Consider the following 17,290-nt stretch of genomic DNA (forward strand, 5'->3'; position numbering starts at 1 on the left):
TACAAACTGCTGTCACAGCGCGCCATAAACTCACAGGGGTAGTCGGCGTGTGACGGAGGTTGTGCTGTAGCTACTATGCAGCACAGTGTTGCCATTTCTGCCTCTCTCAATCTCAGTGTGAGAGACCACATCAACAGCACCTGCCATGCATTATTAAAAGGCTGAGATGGCAAGTATGGCTACCCACATCAATACTTAATGAGCGAGGGAGGAGGGAGGGTCAGCAGAGTGATGTGGGGGGAGTGTGTGCGTGCGTGTGTGGTGTGGGGGGGTATTGGGGTGGAGGTGGGAACCGGAGGCCTTAAAAACCAGAAAGGGGACGAATGACAATCTATTCCCTTGCCTCACCCCGAGGCCTGAAGCCTGACAACTTCCTCTTTAACTGGAACCACAGAAGTGTACATGTCTTCGAACTCCCTCTTGCACTGTCTCTCTATGAAACAAAAAAAAAACACCACTGTATCAAATGAACCGCAAAAATAAACAGCGGCGTGTACAAATAAACAGGAACCCTCAACAGAGGGGAAAATAAAACTACAACATTTCCCGCCCCTCCGCTCCTCTCTTCCTCCTCCTCCTCCCTTTGAGGTAGCTCAAAGAAATGCTGACAGCTGAAACTGCTTACAATACAGATCTCCACCAACCACAGAGAGAATCACTCCTTTGCTCAGCTTTTCTTTCATATGTCTTATTTTCTCCCCTCTGTTCATTTGTTATGGCTGGGATTCTGCACTGGGCAGCGTGTTTGGAGCCAACTGCCTCAGATATAATCGTGCACGAGCACATGCATCGCACACACACACACACATACAGAAACATAGAGGCACACACATACGGAGAGACATGTCAAGTGAAACACAGTAAGCAGGACAATTGGACAATTGCTCAATCTAGGAGAAGACAAAATAAATGGACAGACCAGAGTTCTGCCTCATTTCAAGGGCCAGCGCACTGCTGTGCACATTACAAGCGTCTGATGTAACACAAGAACTCGTGAATTTATCTTTGACAGCTTTTAAATGCATGGCAGCTGGTTAGTGGTAGACGCACTTCTTCAACTAAAGAAGAAAAAGCCTCTTATGATCTCAATAACAAACAGTCTCTCCCTCTCTCTCTTGCTGGTGCTTTCTTTTTCTCTCCAGCTTTGTTTGTGTTCTGATTTACGATCTTGCTGGTGCAAGAGACTAAATCTGAGAGAGGGAGAGGGAGAATGAGAGGGAGGGAAAACGATGGAAAGAGAGACAGAAGGACGAGGTAGAGAGTATGTGAAATCTGAAAGGAGAGACAGACCACCCTCCTGTATATTTTAGAGGCTGTAGGCCAATATCTCAATAATTCATGAAGAAGAGATGGAGTTTTTTTTTTTTTTTACAGTGGGTGTTGGACCCCACAGACTGAGGGTCTCCCAACTTTCTTATCTCCTCGAGGTCAGAACGCAGCCTCGCCGACAGCTGTGGACTATCCACTTGTCCAACATACTCTTCCTCGCTGCACCTCCTATTTAATTCATTCTGTCTGCTCTTTCTGTCTTTCTCCTTCTCCTCCGAGGTACTCATGATGGATGGATGATGGATAAGTGAAATAAGGAAAGTTCGGGTCACCAGAGTCAGAGGTGACCAAATCAGGAGGTTAAATATTAGAGTTTGGCAAAGGGAGGAAGGCGGATGTGTCAGTGGAAAAAGAAAAAGTCTGACGGAGGATACTGAGACTGACTGTGGAACAAAATAAAAAGTCAGAGAGGAGAGAAAGTCAGCACGCCTCATTCGCTGTGCCATATGTCAGTGTGTCCCCTCTGTCTCCTGCATGCATGGATCATCTGATTCATTATTTACATGACTCAAGGTGTCTGGAGTCAGCCGCATGGAAACATTACAAAACTGCAGCATGTTGATTCCTCAGCGCTTCATCTCATCTCCCCAGAAGCAGGGACTGAAGTCATTTCACATATTTACAGGGCTCAAGTGTGTGTGAGTGTGTGTGTATGATGGAAACTGGGTGTGCGTGTGTGTGGTGGGAGGGATGGATAAAGAGGTGTGCGTGTTGATATGCAATTGCAAAGAGATTGCCATAGGGATTTATGGATAATCTGATAGACAGCTGACTAGTAAATATGGACAGAGAGATGACAATCGCTTTTAATTCTCTCATTTGCTCTTTTCAGTTCCCTGTTATCATATTAACTTCACTGTTTAATCAGCAAAGTAGCTCATATAATGTATTACTTTTTATTACGTTTCATATTTTTGTCAAATATTCTCTCACATACCAGTCTGATGAGCTATTTCAGCTGTTTATCCACTAGACGCACATTATAAATCATTTATCCTTTTTTCACTTTAGTAATGGTAACATGTGGGTGGTGTGTATTAAGTGGTCGACCACTGTAGCCTTTCACTTGCTGGATTTTATGATTAAAACAATATTTAAGACTTGGAATATACCAATTTGTGGACATTTGCCATGATTCCTCCTCATTTTTTGCTGTTTATTTTTCCTCCTGAACACAAATCTGTTGTTTAGTTTCTGCACAACCTTTTCATTTACTCCCTGGCAGCTGCAGTTGCAGTACAGATACCACTAGGAATCATGTCACAATAAAAGAAGCTCAGGATTGCTTCCATTCCACGATTACATAGATATGAAGCACAATCTTTTGAAATCTGATTGTGGCAGTTTTTAAAACTTGCTTTAAATGAAAATGTTTGTAACGTGAAAAATAATTTAGTTTATTAATATGTTTATTCAAACAGGATTCTGTTGCATGTCAGTATTTCCAGTATACCGATTCATATTAAGTTTTAATACAGAGGTGATGGAATCAAAGACATAACTAATCTCAAAACAGAGATTTTCAGTCTATAGGCAACATTGTCTCCTGTGTTGATTCTTGTTTGGATTATTGACTCTTCTACCTTTTTTTTTTATTACTTTGGAATCTCCCTGGTTTCAAACTGTTTTTCAGTGCAAACCTCACAGCTACAAATATTACCAGTGCAAATTGCTGCACCGACTGGATTAAATGAAATAAAACCATTTTGCTTTCACATAATTATCCGACCCCCCCCCCCCCCCCCCCACCAAATAAATAAATAAATAAATAAAATCCGGGAATGTCTGTGGAAGTGAATTTGTGTAAATAACTGCTTGGCCTCTCGAAGCCTCATGGCATATATTTGTAACAGCGGAAGCAAACAAATAAACACACGCAGCCGGTCGCCGTAGTAATTTAATGATCTCCCACTTTCATCATATCGTAACGGCCATTATTTGTCACTTTGGAGCAATTAAATACAAAATCACTCTCTGCCCATAAAAAAAACAAAACAAGGAAAGCAATTATAACACAACTTTTAAGTAATCCCTGTAGCATCTAAATATTATTACTGCAGTGATAAAGATTGTCTATGTGATTAGCTACAAGCAAAGAAGCCTCCGAGGGACAATTCTCTTATATTTTGTAATCATTTTCCTACATTAGCCACAAATGAGGTAAATACTATTTTTCCATGTCAAATTCCACATTATGTCTCATTATGGTTTATTCATCATTTTATCCTTTTTTTGTTACACGTCTTGCTTTACATCGTAGCGCCTCATCTTTTTACTTCTCTGCACTTACTCCCTCTATTTGCACTGCGCTGGCTGTGGGTGATGATGCCATAAGTCAGCCCTATCCTCTTCCTCTTCCTCCATCCATTTCTGCTGTAAAGATCATCTCGGCAAGAAAAGCACTGTGTCTGGCTCCTAATATGCTTCATGAGGTGTGTAATTCACTGTGCTCCAGAGGGGAGCCATTTGTCTCGGGGGTTAACTAAATGACACACAGCACTTCCCCTTGCCTGTTACCACTGTGGGACATGTTGAACTAATATAGACAGGTAGAGGGATGGAAGATCCTGCACTTTCGTAATTAAGCATTAACATTTGTTCAGTAAATCGATCCTCATGAAGTCAGAGGCAAGTTCAAATTAAGTGTAAATATTTGTAAGCAAATATAACGTTACAACCAGTACAAAAAGGAGTGATAAATAGGAGACTAAACTAAAAGTGAAATGTGGATCTCCCAGAATCAAATAGCTCCCCCAACCTCTGTTTTTATGTATTTTCTTTTCCTGTGCTTGTGTTTCATTTCTCATTTTCTGCCTTTTCTCTGCAAGTCTTTCTTTGGCTTTTTCCGCCATGCATCACTGACACTTCAACCAAGAGCCTGACTGGCTTGTTTTCATGGTAACCTGTCTCCCTGCCTGTAGTATATGTTTAAGTGCACATGCACGCACACACACACACACACACACACACACACACACACACACACACACACACACACACACACACACACACGCTCACACACTAATTTAGGGAGATTTATGAGAGGGGCCTTGCACCAGGAGCCATGCAGGCTGACCCCAGGGGTGTAAGGGGCACTGGGTAAGGGAGGGGCCTGGCTCCATAGGGGGGAACATTAATAATCCACAACCAGGTCTGTCTCTGGGCCTGGCCCTGGGCCTCGGACACCAGGCTGTAGCAGGCTGCAGTGGCCCAGTTTACATATACTGGCGAAGAAACATCCAGTTTTTCATACTATAATACAAGATAGATCGCTGGATACATAAGACACTGTGACTAAAAAAGAGTTGATTATTTTTATTTATTTATTTTTTAAAGATGGAACTAAATAAGAACATGGAGGAAGATGCCAAAGAGAAGGAGACCAACATACACTTTCACCCATTCATTTAGAATGTATCTCCTCAAAGTAGTGGTGAGCACCTCCATATTGCCCTCATGTCTATCTTAAGTGTCATGATTTATTCAAAAAGAACATCTCAACGTGCTGAAAAATTCATTTCCAGCTCGCTCCGTTCATCGTCCCATCCTCCTCCTTGTCTGTATCTGCTCAATGTGGGTGCATGTCATATCAGCCATACTTTTCTTGTCGTTAAATATTTCTTAGAACAAATGGACCCCGGAGGAGGGAGACTGTGGGTCAGGGGGAATCCTCACTGTGCCTTCGCAGCTCAGGGAGCGGCCCCACATGGGAGAGATGGCTCCTCGTTTCCCTCAGAGCCGGAGCTCCAGCCTCAGCTTGGGGACAGAAGTCCCAGAGACACTTAACCGATTGTGTTTCATCCATTTCATCCGAAAAGGATCATTCAAAATTCAACTGAGAAAATCATGCAGGAAGCATTGACAGACAGGCAAAGAGATCTCTGCTTCTGAGGAACAGTAATGGAGAACAGAGCAGTGCCTTCAACAACCTGTAGCCTGATAACATTGGTACCTGTGGCCCGGATTTGCTCTGGTGCATCTTTGAATCTGTGTGTGTGTGTGTGTGTGTCTTTCTCAAAGCCATGATGAATAAGAGGCTGTCTGGGTGATGGACAAGCTTGGCAGGCGGTGCTGATTGAAACACTTCCTCTGTCGGGCCTGGCCCATTAATCTGATGGAGACAGAGACAAAGAGAGAGAACAAGGAAGAAGGAGAGAGAGAGGGAGGAGGGGAGGTTGCTCCAGGCCCTCAAACCATAGGAGTAATGAAGGGTCCTGGTCCCTCTCACCTCAGCGCTGTCCTGCCACGCTGGGACGCTCTGCTACTCTGTCCAGTCCAAACCATGCCCTCGTGGGACTGACCGGTGAATAATGGCCCTGTCATCAGGCTGGGGAGATGCCGCTGCACAGCCCAAGGGTGTGTGTGACCGTGTGTCTGTGTGCGACCGCATGCTTTTGCCCGCCTGAATGCCTCCCCACACAGTCATTTACCCTAACTGTTCTCCTCTCCTCTACCTTAGCTGAAGACTGATGTATTCATATTGAATAGTGTTGATTTAAGCACATGTTACACGTAATGCATAATGCATCTACTATATATAGCTTGATAAAGAGCATTGTGTCAACCCGGGGGCCAGCACCATACATTGTGGGGATGAATGTGCCGCTTGCAAAAGTTCTTTCTTTTTGTTCCATTTAAGCATTGTATTAAATCATAACTGTGACTGTGAGTGTACACAGGCTCAAGGTTATGTTTCTAAATGCAGCAGGATCAGAAATCAGAAACTTAATTAGTGTGCCGTGTTTGTTCTCGGGTAAAAAGTTGTTCCCTCCAATGGGTCTTGAGGGAGAAATACGGGAGGAGAGGGTGGGAGAGCCTGAGGAATTATGAGACAGAGAGAGTGTGTGTGACAGCGGAACGACAGTGGGAGACTGATACTGAACAGAGATGTATAGTTTCCTAATGCGTGTTTTCTCTTGCGTGTGTGAGTGTGTGTTTTGGCCTTGCATCCCTCAGTGTTTATCAAACATATTACAGCTCCTTCTCGATTCCTCACCTGCACACCCCCAGCCTGCTACATATGGCCCACCAATCACAAAATAAGGAATCATGCATATATTAGCATAGCTAATGAATACCCTCTCCATTTAATATGCAAATTTCCTGAAACATTACTGAATACCGTCTGTTCTAAATGAATAAATTTGAATCGCAATTAGAATAATCCTTTATAATTAATGAAAACTGTCAATTTTGGTTCATAAGTAATTTGATTAAAGTGGTGATGGGACACTTATGAAGTTCATCGGGCTGCGAGGAGTGTGAACACACACTTACATGAATGTATGCATGCAAACGCGCACACACACATGCCACATGACCAACAGCAGGCCCAAGGCTGCATTATTGATGGAGATGATTAATAAACTTATGAAAGTGGTTGTCATGCCTGCCAGACCTTCTTTAAATTTTTACCCAACACAACTTCTTTCTACTCCTTTACTCCTGTGGAGAAACAACAGATCAATCACACCTTTCTGCCACCTGACAGAGAGGGGGAAAGTGAGGAAGTGATTGAAAAGGTTCCCCGGCCTCATGGTGCTGTGTCAGTGGCCTGTCTGTGCGGTGGGAGACACTGATGGACTGTCGAGGCAGAGCGAGCATGCGTGCACACACACACACACACGCGCACACACACACACACACACACACACACACACACACACACACACACACACACACACACACACACACACACACACACACACACACACACACACACACACACACACACAAACACTTGCGCTAAGTAATTTCATGGGGCTGAATCACTTCTCTGTTGTTTCTCACTGGAAGACACTGCTGTTCTCACATAATAACACGTTATGGGGAGCATATATGTGAAAAGGAGGAACACCGGTGTGTTCATCAACATCCTCTTCTTTCACCATTAACTCTCTCATGCTGTGCTATGCTGCGACTGAAGCGCATAATGGTGTCACTTAAATTAGGGTCACTCAACTGTGGGAAATTGTGTGCCGTACGTGTGCGTGTTTGTGTGTGTCGCTTCCCCTCATGTGAACGTGAGTACGCTGGTGTTTGTGCATCAAGCCTGAATACAAACGTGTGTGTGTGTTTGCATGGCTCCAACCCAATAATAATGGTCCACATAGTGTAGAGCCGCGCAGACTAATTAGTCAAATCACTGAGAAAATAGCAGCTTGCTAATTAATGGGTATTATGGCATTTCAGAAGTCACTGCTCTAATTGGGAGGGAACTGAGCCTCCCATTTCCATACTGCAGTAATGCTGGCTTTATCCATCCATCTATTTGTCTGTCTGTCTGCCTGCTTGACATGCTTGTTTTGATACAAAATCCACCACAGGCAAAATGGTCATTATTTATTTATTTAATTTTTTTTTTTTTTTTTAAATATACACACATAAATGTACAAAATGTGTGCAAACATTGTCAAGTTTTGCTCATAAACAAAGGTACTTTAACCCGCAAACATCACAAGACAAAACATTTGCATAACCTCTGACCCATTACCTTTCATATTTATTCTAATTGAATATCTTTATATTCCTGCAAGACAAAAATAGCCTGATGCAAGTGAATTGGTGAGTAATACAATCCATCTGAATAAATCTCCTTATTTTCTACGTGTGTGTGCACTGTGCTATACACAATGCATACATGCATATCCCCTATAGGTTCCTCTTAACCATATCAGATGTAGGGACAATCAAAATGGATTTGCATTCAAATGCCACATGCTCGGTATCAAATATCAAATCAAGCTGGAGTCACTGAGACAGACAGTCACCTCCTTCCCTGCTTCCTCCTCCTCCTCCACCTCCTCTCAGGGTCCCAGGGACTCCCATTCTCACCCAGACAAGCTCTATCGAGGAGTGACAGCTTCTGGCTTGAGCTTGATTGACAGCCTGTTGATGCTTCTCTTTTTGCCACACACGCACGCACGCACGCACGCACGCACGCACGCACGCACGCACGCACGCACGCAAGCACACACGCACACGCACACACACACACACACACACACACACACACACACACACACACACACACACACACACACACACACACACACACACACACACACAAACACACACACACACACACACACACACACAATCCTCTCTATCTACATACACTCCACAGTTGCCTCCACCTCCTTCCCCTGCTTGTGCACTGGTCTGGGGATAGATGAATGGGCCCATTTTGACTTTGTCCTTGTAAAGTCAGGCCCCCCTTGAAGCTGGTTTGGTTTGTATCCTGCCCCTATCCCCATTTTTTTAACTTTCCCTTTATATAAACACACAGGCAGGTGCATGATGGGACGAGTAGTTGTCGTATATGCACACACACAAACACACATGCGCAGGCACACACTGGAGGAAAAAAAGATGCTGATTTAAATATGGTGCTAATGGGCAGCACCTCACAGGAGCAACAACAACACAAGCATTGAGACGGTGCACACACACACACACACACACACACACACACACACACACACACGCGCACACGCGCACACACACACACACACACACACACACACACACACACACACACACACACACACACACACACACACACACACACACACACACACAGGGGCCTAATCTCACACACTCAGCTAGTACACCTGGTTAATGTTAAGAGGGCAGTTATAGTCAATTACATTCCCATATAACGCATAAACCTCCACCCTGTCTGTGCCGGGAGAGTAATTGAAAACAGGCACACAGCACGCCAGAGTCCAGGCAAAAAGTCAACTTCCCACCCCTGGCTTTCCCATTCACAATACTCAATGTCTTTCTGCTCAATATTCTGGTGTCCTAAGGGTAAATGTAAGGGGGAGGAAGGGGTGGATTTGCCATTTGGATATGAGGCAGAGAAAGAGCAGCAGGATATGCAGTCATATGAAGTAGTGGCGAAGAAGACAAAAGGAGGGAGAGGAGGGAGACTGAGGGCTTTGTCTGACAGGTGAGGTCCAACTTGGGGAAGAGCAGTTTAGGGTCGGGGTAGGAGGGTGGTGGACTGGTTGTGGTGGTGTGCTATGTGGACACAGAGTTGGTGGGGTGTGGGTGCAGTGGTTGTAAGTAGGAGTTTGAGACTGACAGGTGACATTATCCTGCGTCATGGCTGGAGGGACAGAGGGACAGAGGGTGCGATGGTTATCCAAGCAGAGAAATGTCAGTGTCCAGACACCGCTGTGAGACACATATAAATACACACACACACACAGACACACACATAGATCCAGGACAAAGGAGTCTGGAGTCTTTGAGAGTGAAAAAGGCTGGCTACAGTGTGCGGAGATGAGGAGATTACATGCTCTCCATTTAAAAAAAAGGAAGGTGAGAATAAAGAGAGAAAGAAAAGAGAAAGACCAAGAGTTACTCACCACACTATTACAACGTCAACAACCTTGCATTTATTCACATTATCTGCTTTCCAAATCTTTTCTCCACATTTCCAATCTGTTCTCCTTTTCATTAAAGACCAACCTAATTTTTGGCAAAGCTTATAAAATGTCCATATTGCTGCTCATTCAACCCCACTGATTTAGTGTTTGGTTAAATATTCACGACTGTGGATGCAATTAACATGCTGTTAATGAATAATTGATCGCATCTTAAGCGGCCATAAAACTCATGCATATTAATTATTGAAACAGGAAATATGAAAAAAAAACAAAAAAAACAACCATCCTTGTTTTGCCTCAATCAACCTTCTTTCATTTTGTTTCTTAGTCAGGAAGGCATGTTGTGTTTTCGGGGGGATGCTTTCAATTGTGTGTGTGCGTGTGTGTGTGTGTGTGTGTGTGCGTGTGCGTGTGCGTGTGTATCTCTATCTATTTTAGCATGTCATCATAAATTTAAATGGCTTTTTGAAGGTCAAGACTTGGTTTTAGGTTTAGGAGTAGACTTGGGTTTAGTTAGAGCTAGATTAAGGGTGATGGTTTTAGTCAGGATGGTAAAGCCATGGAATGCATTATGTCTCTCAGTGTCCTCACTAAAGACACTGTACAAGAATGTGTGTGAGTGAAGGAGACATAAAGTGTTATGAACACTATGCAAATGACTCCCATAAACACCGCTTTAACAGCTCTTATATGCATTTAGCTTGCCTTTCTGAGTACATCCATTTGACTCACATACATCTGTGTGTGTGCGCGTCTGTGTGTCGAACAGCTCGGTGTGATGTGGAGCCGAGTGCAGGTGAGTGTTGTTTTTGACAGCCTGTTCTGTGTGTTCGCCTGTATTGAGAGGCAAGTGTTTACCAGGAGTGAACACAACAACAACAACAACAACAACAACAATAACAATAACGAAGCAAAAAAACAAATCTTGCGAAACACGGGAGGCTTGTCAATGCGAGACTAGAGATCAGTCAGCCAGCAATAAGCTTTCCTCTCCCACTGTGCCTCTGCTGGTGTTTGGTTATAGGCTGATGTTGCCCCAGGCACCTCCTTGAGCCCTGGTGTGTGGAGAACACTAAGTGCGTCTCACGCTAATGCTGCAGTGCACCTGTGGTCAGGTGGATGTTTGACTCTGCTCCTTGTGTGCTTGCATGAGGATAGAACTGTGTTTTGGGGGGCAGAGATCCGTGCATCATGCGCTCCTAAACCATTCTCAAACATCTTGACATGGAAAGTACATCCTGGGAGCAGCCGTACGTTCCAAGAAAACGCCAATTCACATCATCACTTGTTAATTATTTAGCACACTAAAAGCTCTCTGAGGTGCGTATGTATGTTCCCCCCCTCCACCACCATCTTCCAGCTCTGGAACCTAACTAACTACTCGTGGTGATGTTGGTGCCTCGGAGCTAAAAGTGACAAGCCGTCAATTGTGTTCCAATATTAACCCCCTCTCAATGTCTGCCTGCCCGTCTTCTTTCCTGTGATGTTAGAGTGATCAAAGAAGCGGCACTTGGTAAAAATAACCAGGCAGAGTGAGATGGAGGACACCATGCTGGTTATACAGACTGATGAACGACGGCCAGTCTCTCTGCAGAACAGTCCCCCCTTTTCTTTCCCTCTCTTTGTCTCTCTCTTTCTCTCAGTCCCTTTCATTAGAGCTCAGTCCCTCTCGAGAGAGGAGGCATCATGAGTATGATTCAATATCTTCTGTTTACAGCCAGACACTAAGTACGAGTTCATGAGGTGTATCAAACACACTTATTACAGTGAGAGGGGAAACTTTATGCTGAAGCATGTTATATATATATATATATATTCCATAAAGAAAGAGTGAAAAGAGATGGGCAGGTGATATAAGAGAGGAGAGACGACCACCACAGAGACAGAATGTGAGATGGCCTGAGTCTGTGTTTCATTTCATCTTAACAGGTTCACCTAGTGGTAAAGATCCTAAAACACACCCTCAGTCATCATCAAGAAGGGTGGTCTGAAGGGAAAGAGATGGAGAAGGAAAGCAAAGGTATAGGTGCATATGGAGAGATAGAGAGAGAGAGAGAGAGAGAGAGAGAGAGAGGATAAAAGAAAGAAAGAGGGGGAAATGGACAGTGGATCTCTATGGCTAATTCTCTGGGTGTGGGAAAGCAGAGCACCTAACACAGGTTGGCCCGGTTTCAGTAATGAGTTTGATTCTTCTCTCTGCCTCTTCAGTCTCACTGGGGACCAAGACTGCATAATAACATCCTCCACACACACGCACGCACGCACGCACGCACGCACACACACACACACACACACACACACACACACACACACACACACACACACACACACACACACACACACACACACACACACACACACATGCAGGCAGGCACAAACAGGTCTATGGGGAGCTAATTATTCTCACCTGTGTTAATTATTGCTGTAAGCCAATCAGTAGACTCTGCTAATTAGGCTGTGTTAGGTCTGATTAGTGTTTTGCAGCAGGCCCACTCAAACTGTTATCTACCATACTAGTCCCCTCAGGCGAGAGAGGAGAACAGGTGGATGCTTGCCCAGTGTGTGTGTGTTGGTGTGCGTATGTGTGTGTGCTCTCATGCTTAATAATAAATAACTGAGGGACAGCTTGAATTCACAATTAAACAAAGTCTAATCAGTTTCTTTTCAAATAAAACTTCCATTTAACAGAACGTCATGTGCCATCAATTCAACCAGCCTGAGTTAATTTGTCCTGGTTTGAGGTTATTTCTCTTACCTGGACAAACAGCCCCTGTGCCATTTTAGTTAATGAGGACTGATCCAGGATCAGTTATGTCACTAATGGCTCTCTTTTTTTTTTGCCAGGATAACCCGTCAGATTGATCCACACATCACACATGCAACCCCTGTCCTGACCCATGAGCGCTCTGTGTGTGTGTGTGTGTGTGTGTGTGTGTGTGTGTGTATCTATACTAAAAACGCGTGTACAGTGCCTATGCGATGGCATCAAACCTCTAACGTGTACATGTAAATTCCATTCACTTTCAATGGACACAATGCACACGCGCTGTTGCAAATACGCCTACTTGACGAGTGAACTATGCCTCAAATACGTGACGTGAAGACCACGTGTGAGCTTGTGTCTGTACATGAGCGTACAAACACAAGCTGTGTTGTGGATATCAAATAGCGAGGGGTCATTCATGCCATGCCACCTGCGCATGCAGCAGACGTCTGTGTGCGCGCTCGTCCTGAGTTTAACAGCTGTAAGTATTACCAAGAGAGAGCGACGTGATAGTTGTTTCAATCACACATGCACACGTTAAAGCTGACCTAGACCGGAAGTTCCAATTAAAGCTGTTTTTTAGTATGTATCTGCGTCATTATCTTACCTACGTGTACGAAGCCCTGAAGTTTCGAAACAAACAGTTCAGCCATTGCTGAGAACGCTGTGTTTTATTGTAATCTCGGGCTCAGCGAGATCTCTGAAAAAACCCGGTCCGGTTACGTAAACAGCGGTTCTCCTGAACAGCAGATCCTCCTGCTCCGGGCACTAGTCCGGGTACATCCAGTTGTGTACAGTGAACCGCAGAAGAAGAATAACGTCCATTGTGGAGGTGTTTCACGAGAGACACAGAGTCAGTGTCTTCTGAATCTGGGTCTGACTCCTGGTCAAAGTCATAAAAGGGACTGCGGCGGGGAGTCGTGACGAAGCTATTTTTAAACATTGTTAAAACAATGTTTTGATAATGAGTAGCAGTGCATCCACTGTTCCAGATGGGGGAGCTGATTATGTCACTTCCGGGTATTGGCCAATCACAAGGCAGTTGGGAAGGCTCTACGCTGGCTGGCCAGTCACAACACAGTCTGTCTTCTGGGTGAGAGATTCATGTCTGAAATATCGCAGCTCAGCACAGCGTCGGCTCGTTTACAGCAACTAGGAGGTTTTTGACCATAAAAACAAGTGAATGTACTGTATGTAAGTAGACCTCCATAACTAACATATATGTGCAACAGGACCACTCTATGTGAGCTTTAAGGCGTCTGTGTTGGCTTTATTACAATAGTGACACACACGTTAACGCCTATAGCGTGTGCACGCTTACAGTATAACTCATAATCATAACTTGAACATTTCAAAAAAAATGGATGTGAGTGGATGGGGCCAGCCAGGCGGAGGGATTTCTTGGGAGCACATGACATCACTCAGGATTCCCCTGTTCATCCCCTCCCGTTTCATTTGTGAAATATTTGAAACCACGATTTCATGAGAATCACTTTAGATATGAAAAAAAAGAGGAGAGAATAATAACACATTTTACGAGCGCAGCCTCTTCCACAGACACTTCCCGGCAGCGGAGGGGGCGGAACCGGGTGTGGTGCAGGTTGACGTAGTGCTGTCCATAGTGCTGGATCTTCAAATGAGGATCAGCACCGCGATGAACATGGAAATGTTCTGCAGCAGAATAATTGACTTCAGTTCAAGATTATATGATTATAATGATATGTAAATTAAACTGTATGGGTCTTGGTGTGACTCGTCTTTCCAACTCTCGACATAACTGTTTTGTTTGTTTGTTGTTTTTTTTTCAGGACAGTGTGCAGTGCACGTGCTATAATCATTTAAATATAATGAAAAGTTGGGTGTCCGTACATTGAGAGGAGCATGCGCACACACGTCTGCTGCTTTCGCACGTGGCATGACACTTATCACCCATCACCATTCATTATTTGGTATACCCGCAATACACATCTGTATGCACGTGTATTGGACGCATGTTTTTCAGTCTTTATGCAGGCGTAGGCGACGTGTGTGTGTGTTTGGCTGATACACATGAGATGATCAAAAATGAAAGACAGGCAGGGGAGAAGGTAGCGGTTAAAGAGTAAATGGGGGTTTAGTGGGGTGGGGGTGTCTCCCAGCTGAGAAGGAGAGGGGAATAAAGTGGAGGAAAAAAGGAACGGAGGAAGAAAGTGGAGTAAGAAGCAGAAGGAGGCTGGAGGAAACCTTCCTCTTATGACACGATTGATTTTCTTTCAGAGGCTTGAGCCTGTCACTACTGAACACTTGGTCCCCCACTCCTACACACATGCAGACACACACAAACCCCATGCCCTGACCTCCACGTGTGCCTGCTGGTCCATACTGGGTCTAATGACACCAGGGCCTCCCACGGATCAATACTAAGCTGTCACTCAGCTGGCAAACACACACACGCGCGCGCACACACAAAAGCAGTCGGACAGATGAAGACACACACATGCGATGCAAGGTATACATCTGCACATTTGTGTGTGCTTGAAGTGATGTTTTCTACAACCTCAGCAGATGCCCCCACCTCAATGAAACACATGCACACACACACACACACACACTGGACCAAAGCCATATTCTCTCTTTCTCCTCAGCCGGTTTCTCACCCTCCTGCTGCCTCACATTGAGAGTCTGGGACCTGATGTAATATTGATGAGCGAGGATGGAGGCCCTATAAAAAGTGGTCCTTGTGATTGTAAATTATATATTGTTATTGATTTAACGTCAATGTCCACACAAACACACACGCACACACATACAAAACAGACACAGGCGAGAAGGAGAAGAGTCATTTTATTCCCCCCTCTTGACTAACTTACTCCTCGTCATTCATCACCATCTCTTCCAGTTTCTCCCTTTTATTCTCATTCCCCCCTTCCCTCCTTTCCTCCCTCCTTCCCCCCTCACTCCTCAACAATCTCAAGCACCCATCCGCTTCTCTCCATACACATCTCAAGTGCCACTTAGAAAACCAGACTCGGGCTTGAGCCAAACTCTGAACCACTCTCTCTGGTTTAGTTTCTGTGCGATCGTCTGTCTTAGAGTCAAGATCACAACAAATCAAAATAAAAAGAAACCCCCACCAAATCAGCTTTTAATTCACAATTTCTTTTTTTTTGTCCCAACTAAAAATCTGTTGATTGTGAAAAGCTCAGGCTAAAAACATTTGTTTGTCTCTGTTAAATCACTAATTATAGCCTGGCACAACATGGGGCAGATGCAGGCTAATTCACCATTAGGACGTTTGGTGTTTATTAAACTTTTATAATGTGATCACTCTGATAACGGCACAATTGTTTCCCTGGGCGTGTGTGATTATACTGTTGTACCCCTCTGTCCCCTTGTAATGGGTCCCACTGAGTGTCTGAGTGTGTGTGTGTGTGTGTGTGTGTGTGTGTGTGTGTGTGTGTGTGTGTGTGTGTGTGTGTGTGTGTGTGTGTGTGTGTGTGTGTGTGTGTGTGTGTGTGTGTGTGTGTGTGTCTTGGAGCTTGCTGGGTAGTGTTTTCCATTTCTCATTAGAGTGGCACAGACTCCTGCTGCAGGGTCAATGGAGGGGGGAGAGGCTGTGTGAATATGTGCGTGTGTTTGAAGGGGAGTGGGGTGGTAATGAGCGCAGGAACATAATACTACGGCGTCCATTAATGCTCTGAGGCAGTGACATTAGGCATACTTAACTAATAGAGCCAGTCTCTGCAATTACCCACTGTTATCTGTGCGGCTTTGGAGGGGAACCAGCTTTAATAAATGTTTGTAGTAATGTGATAAATGCCAGGTTTGCTCATTTGTAATCTACACTGCAGGACAAGGGGAAGAGGGTGGATCTAATTGTTTTCCTCTGGATTTGAGAATGTAGTTGAGTTCAGAGAAATGCTTTCCTTTACAGAGCACTTTCTTACAGGTTTACCTCTCTCTCCTTCTCCATGTATGTCGTCTGTCTGTCTATCTCTATCTCTTCAACTCTCTCAGTGTGGTACAGTTACAGCTCTCCTTCTGACTCACCGTTACGTCTCTGCTTTTCTCATTTTTCCTCTCCTCTAACGTCTCTTTCATCCCTACCTTCATCAGAAGCACGGGTGTGGTTGTTAAACTTACACACACACTTGTAAGTTTGTCTTTGTGTGTGTGTGTGTGTGTGTGGTGTGTGTGTGTGTGTGTGGGGGGGATATACATCTCCATAAGTGTGTGTGTGACAGTGTGTATCACGAATTGTCTCAGGTCAGTGGCAGATACATGGGGGAGATGGATAACGTGGGTGAGACAATTTTGGTAACAATATCAGATACAATCCTGCACAAGTTATCTCCAAGCACACTCACTCAACAGCTCCTGCAAACTCCTCTGTGAATATCTACCACAAAGAAAAACTGTCAGTTAACAAGAAGGTAGTCACTTGTAACTGAATGTGCACTAACTATTTCTCCACCTTGAACACCCTCACTCTTTTGGCACTTAATCATCTCTGTTTTTGTGAAGACAATAGCCAGAGGAAGAGAGAGGGAGTGGTGTAGCACGAGAAAAGAGGGTACAGGAGGGAGGCTGAGGAGAAAGCTGCACTGTTAATTGTTTACCAAAAAAGGTTGCACAGGTCTGTGTGTTTGAACTGAATGTCACCTCATGTAAATCACAGCTCCTGTGTTGGAGAAGCCAATGACTGGGATAATTAGTCTGACTCCTCTGTGCCGCATGCAGAGATCGAGGAAGAACATGCTGCCGAGGACGAGTGTTCAAACGTGGGGGAAGATTCCAAGTGTGATTAACTGAAAAAAAATCC

General features: G+C 44.5%; 1 protein-coding gene across 6 annotated transcripts in view; it reads right to left on the minus strand.

The window, feature by feature from the left end:
- The window catches only part of LOC310928981 (transcription factor COE1-like), a gene marked incomplete at both ends in the record, with an annotated part of 53,533 nt that overhangs the window by 21,727 nt on the left and 14,516 nt on the right, over positions 1-17,290 (minus strand). The gene's annotated exons all lie outside the window — the stretch shown is intronic.

This window comes from Microchirus variegatus, assembly GCF_963457635.1.
Source record: "Microchirus variegatus genome assembly, chromosome: 6".
Classification (NCBI taxonomy): domain Eukaryota; kingdom Metazoa; phylum Chordata; class Actinopteri; order Pleuronectiformes; family Soleidae; genus Microchirus; species Microchirus variegatus.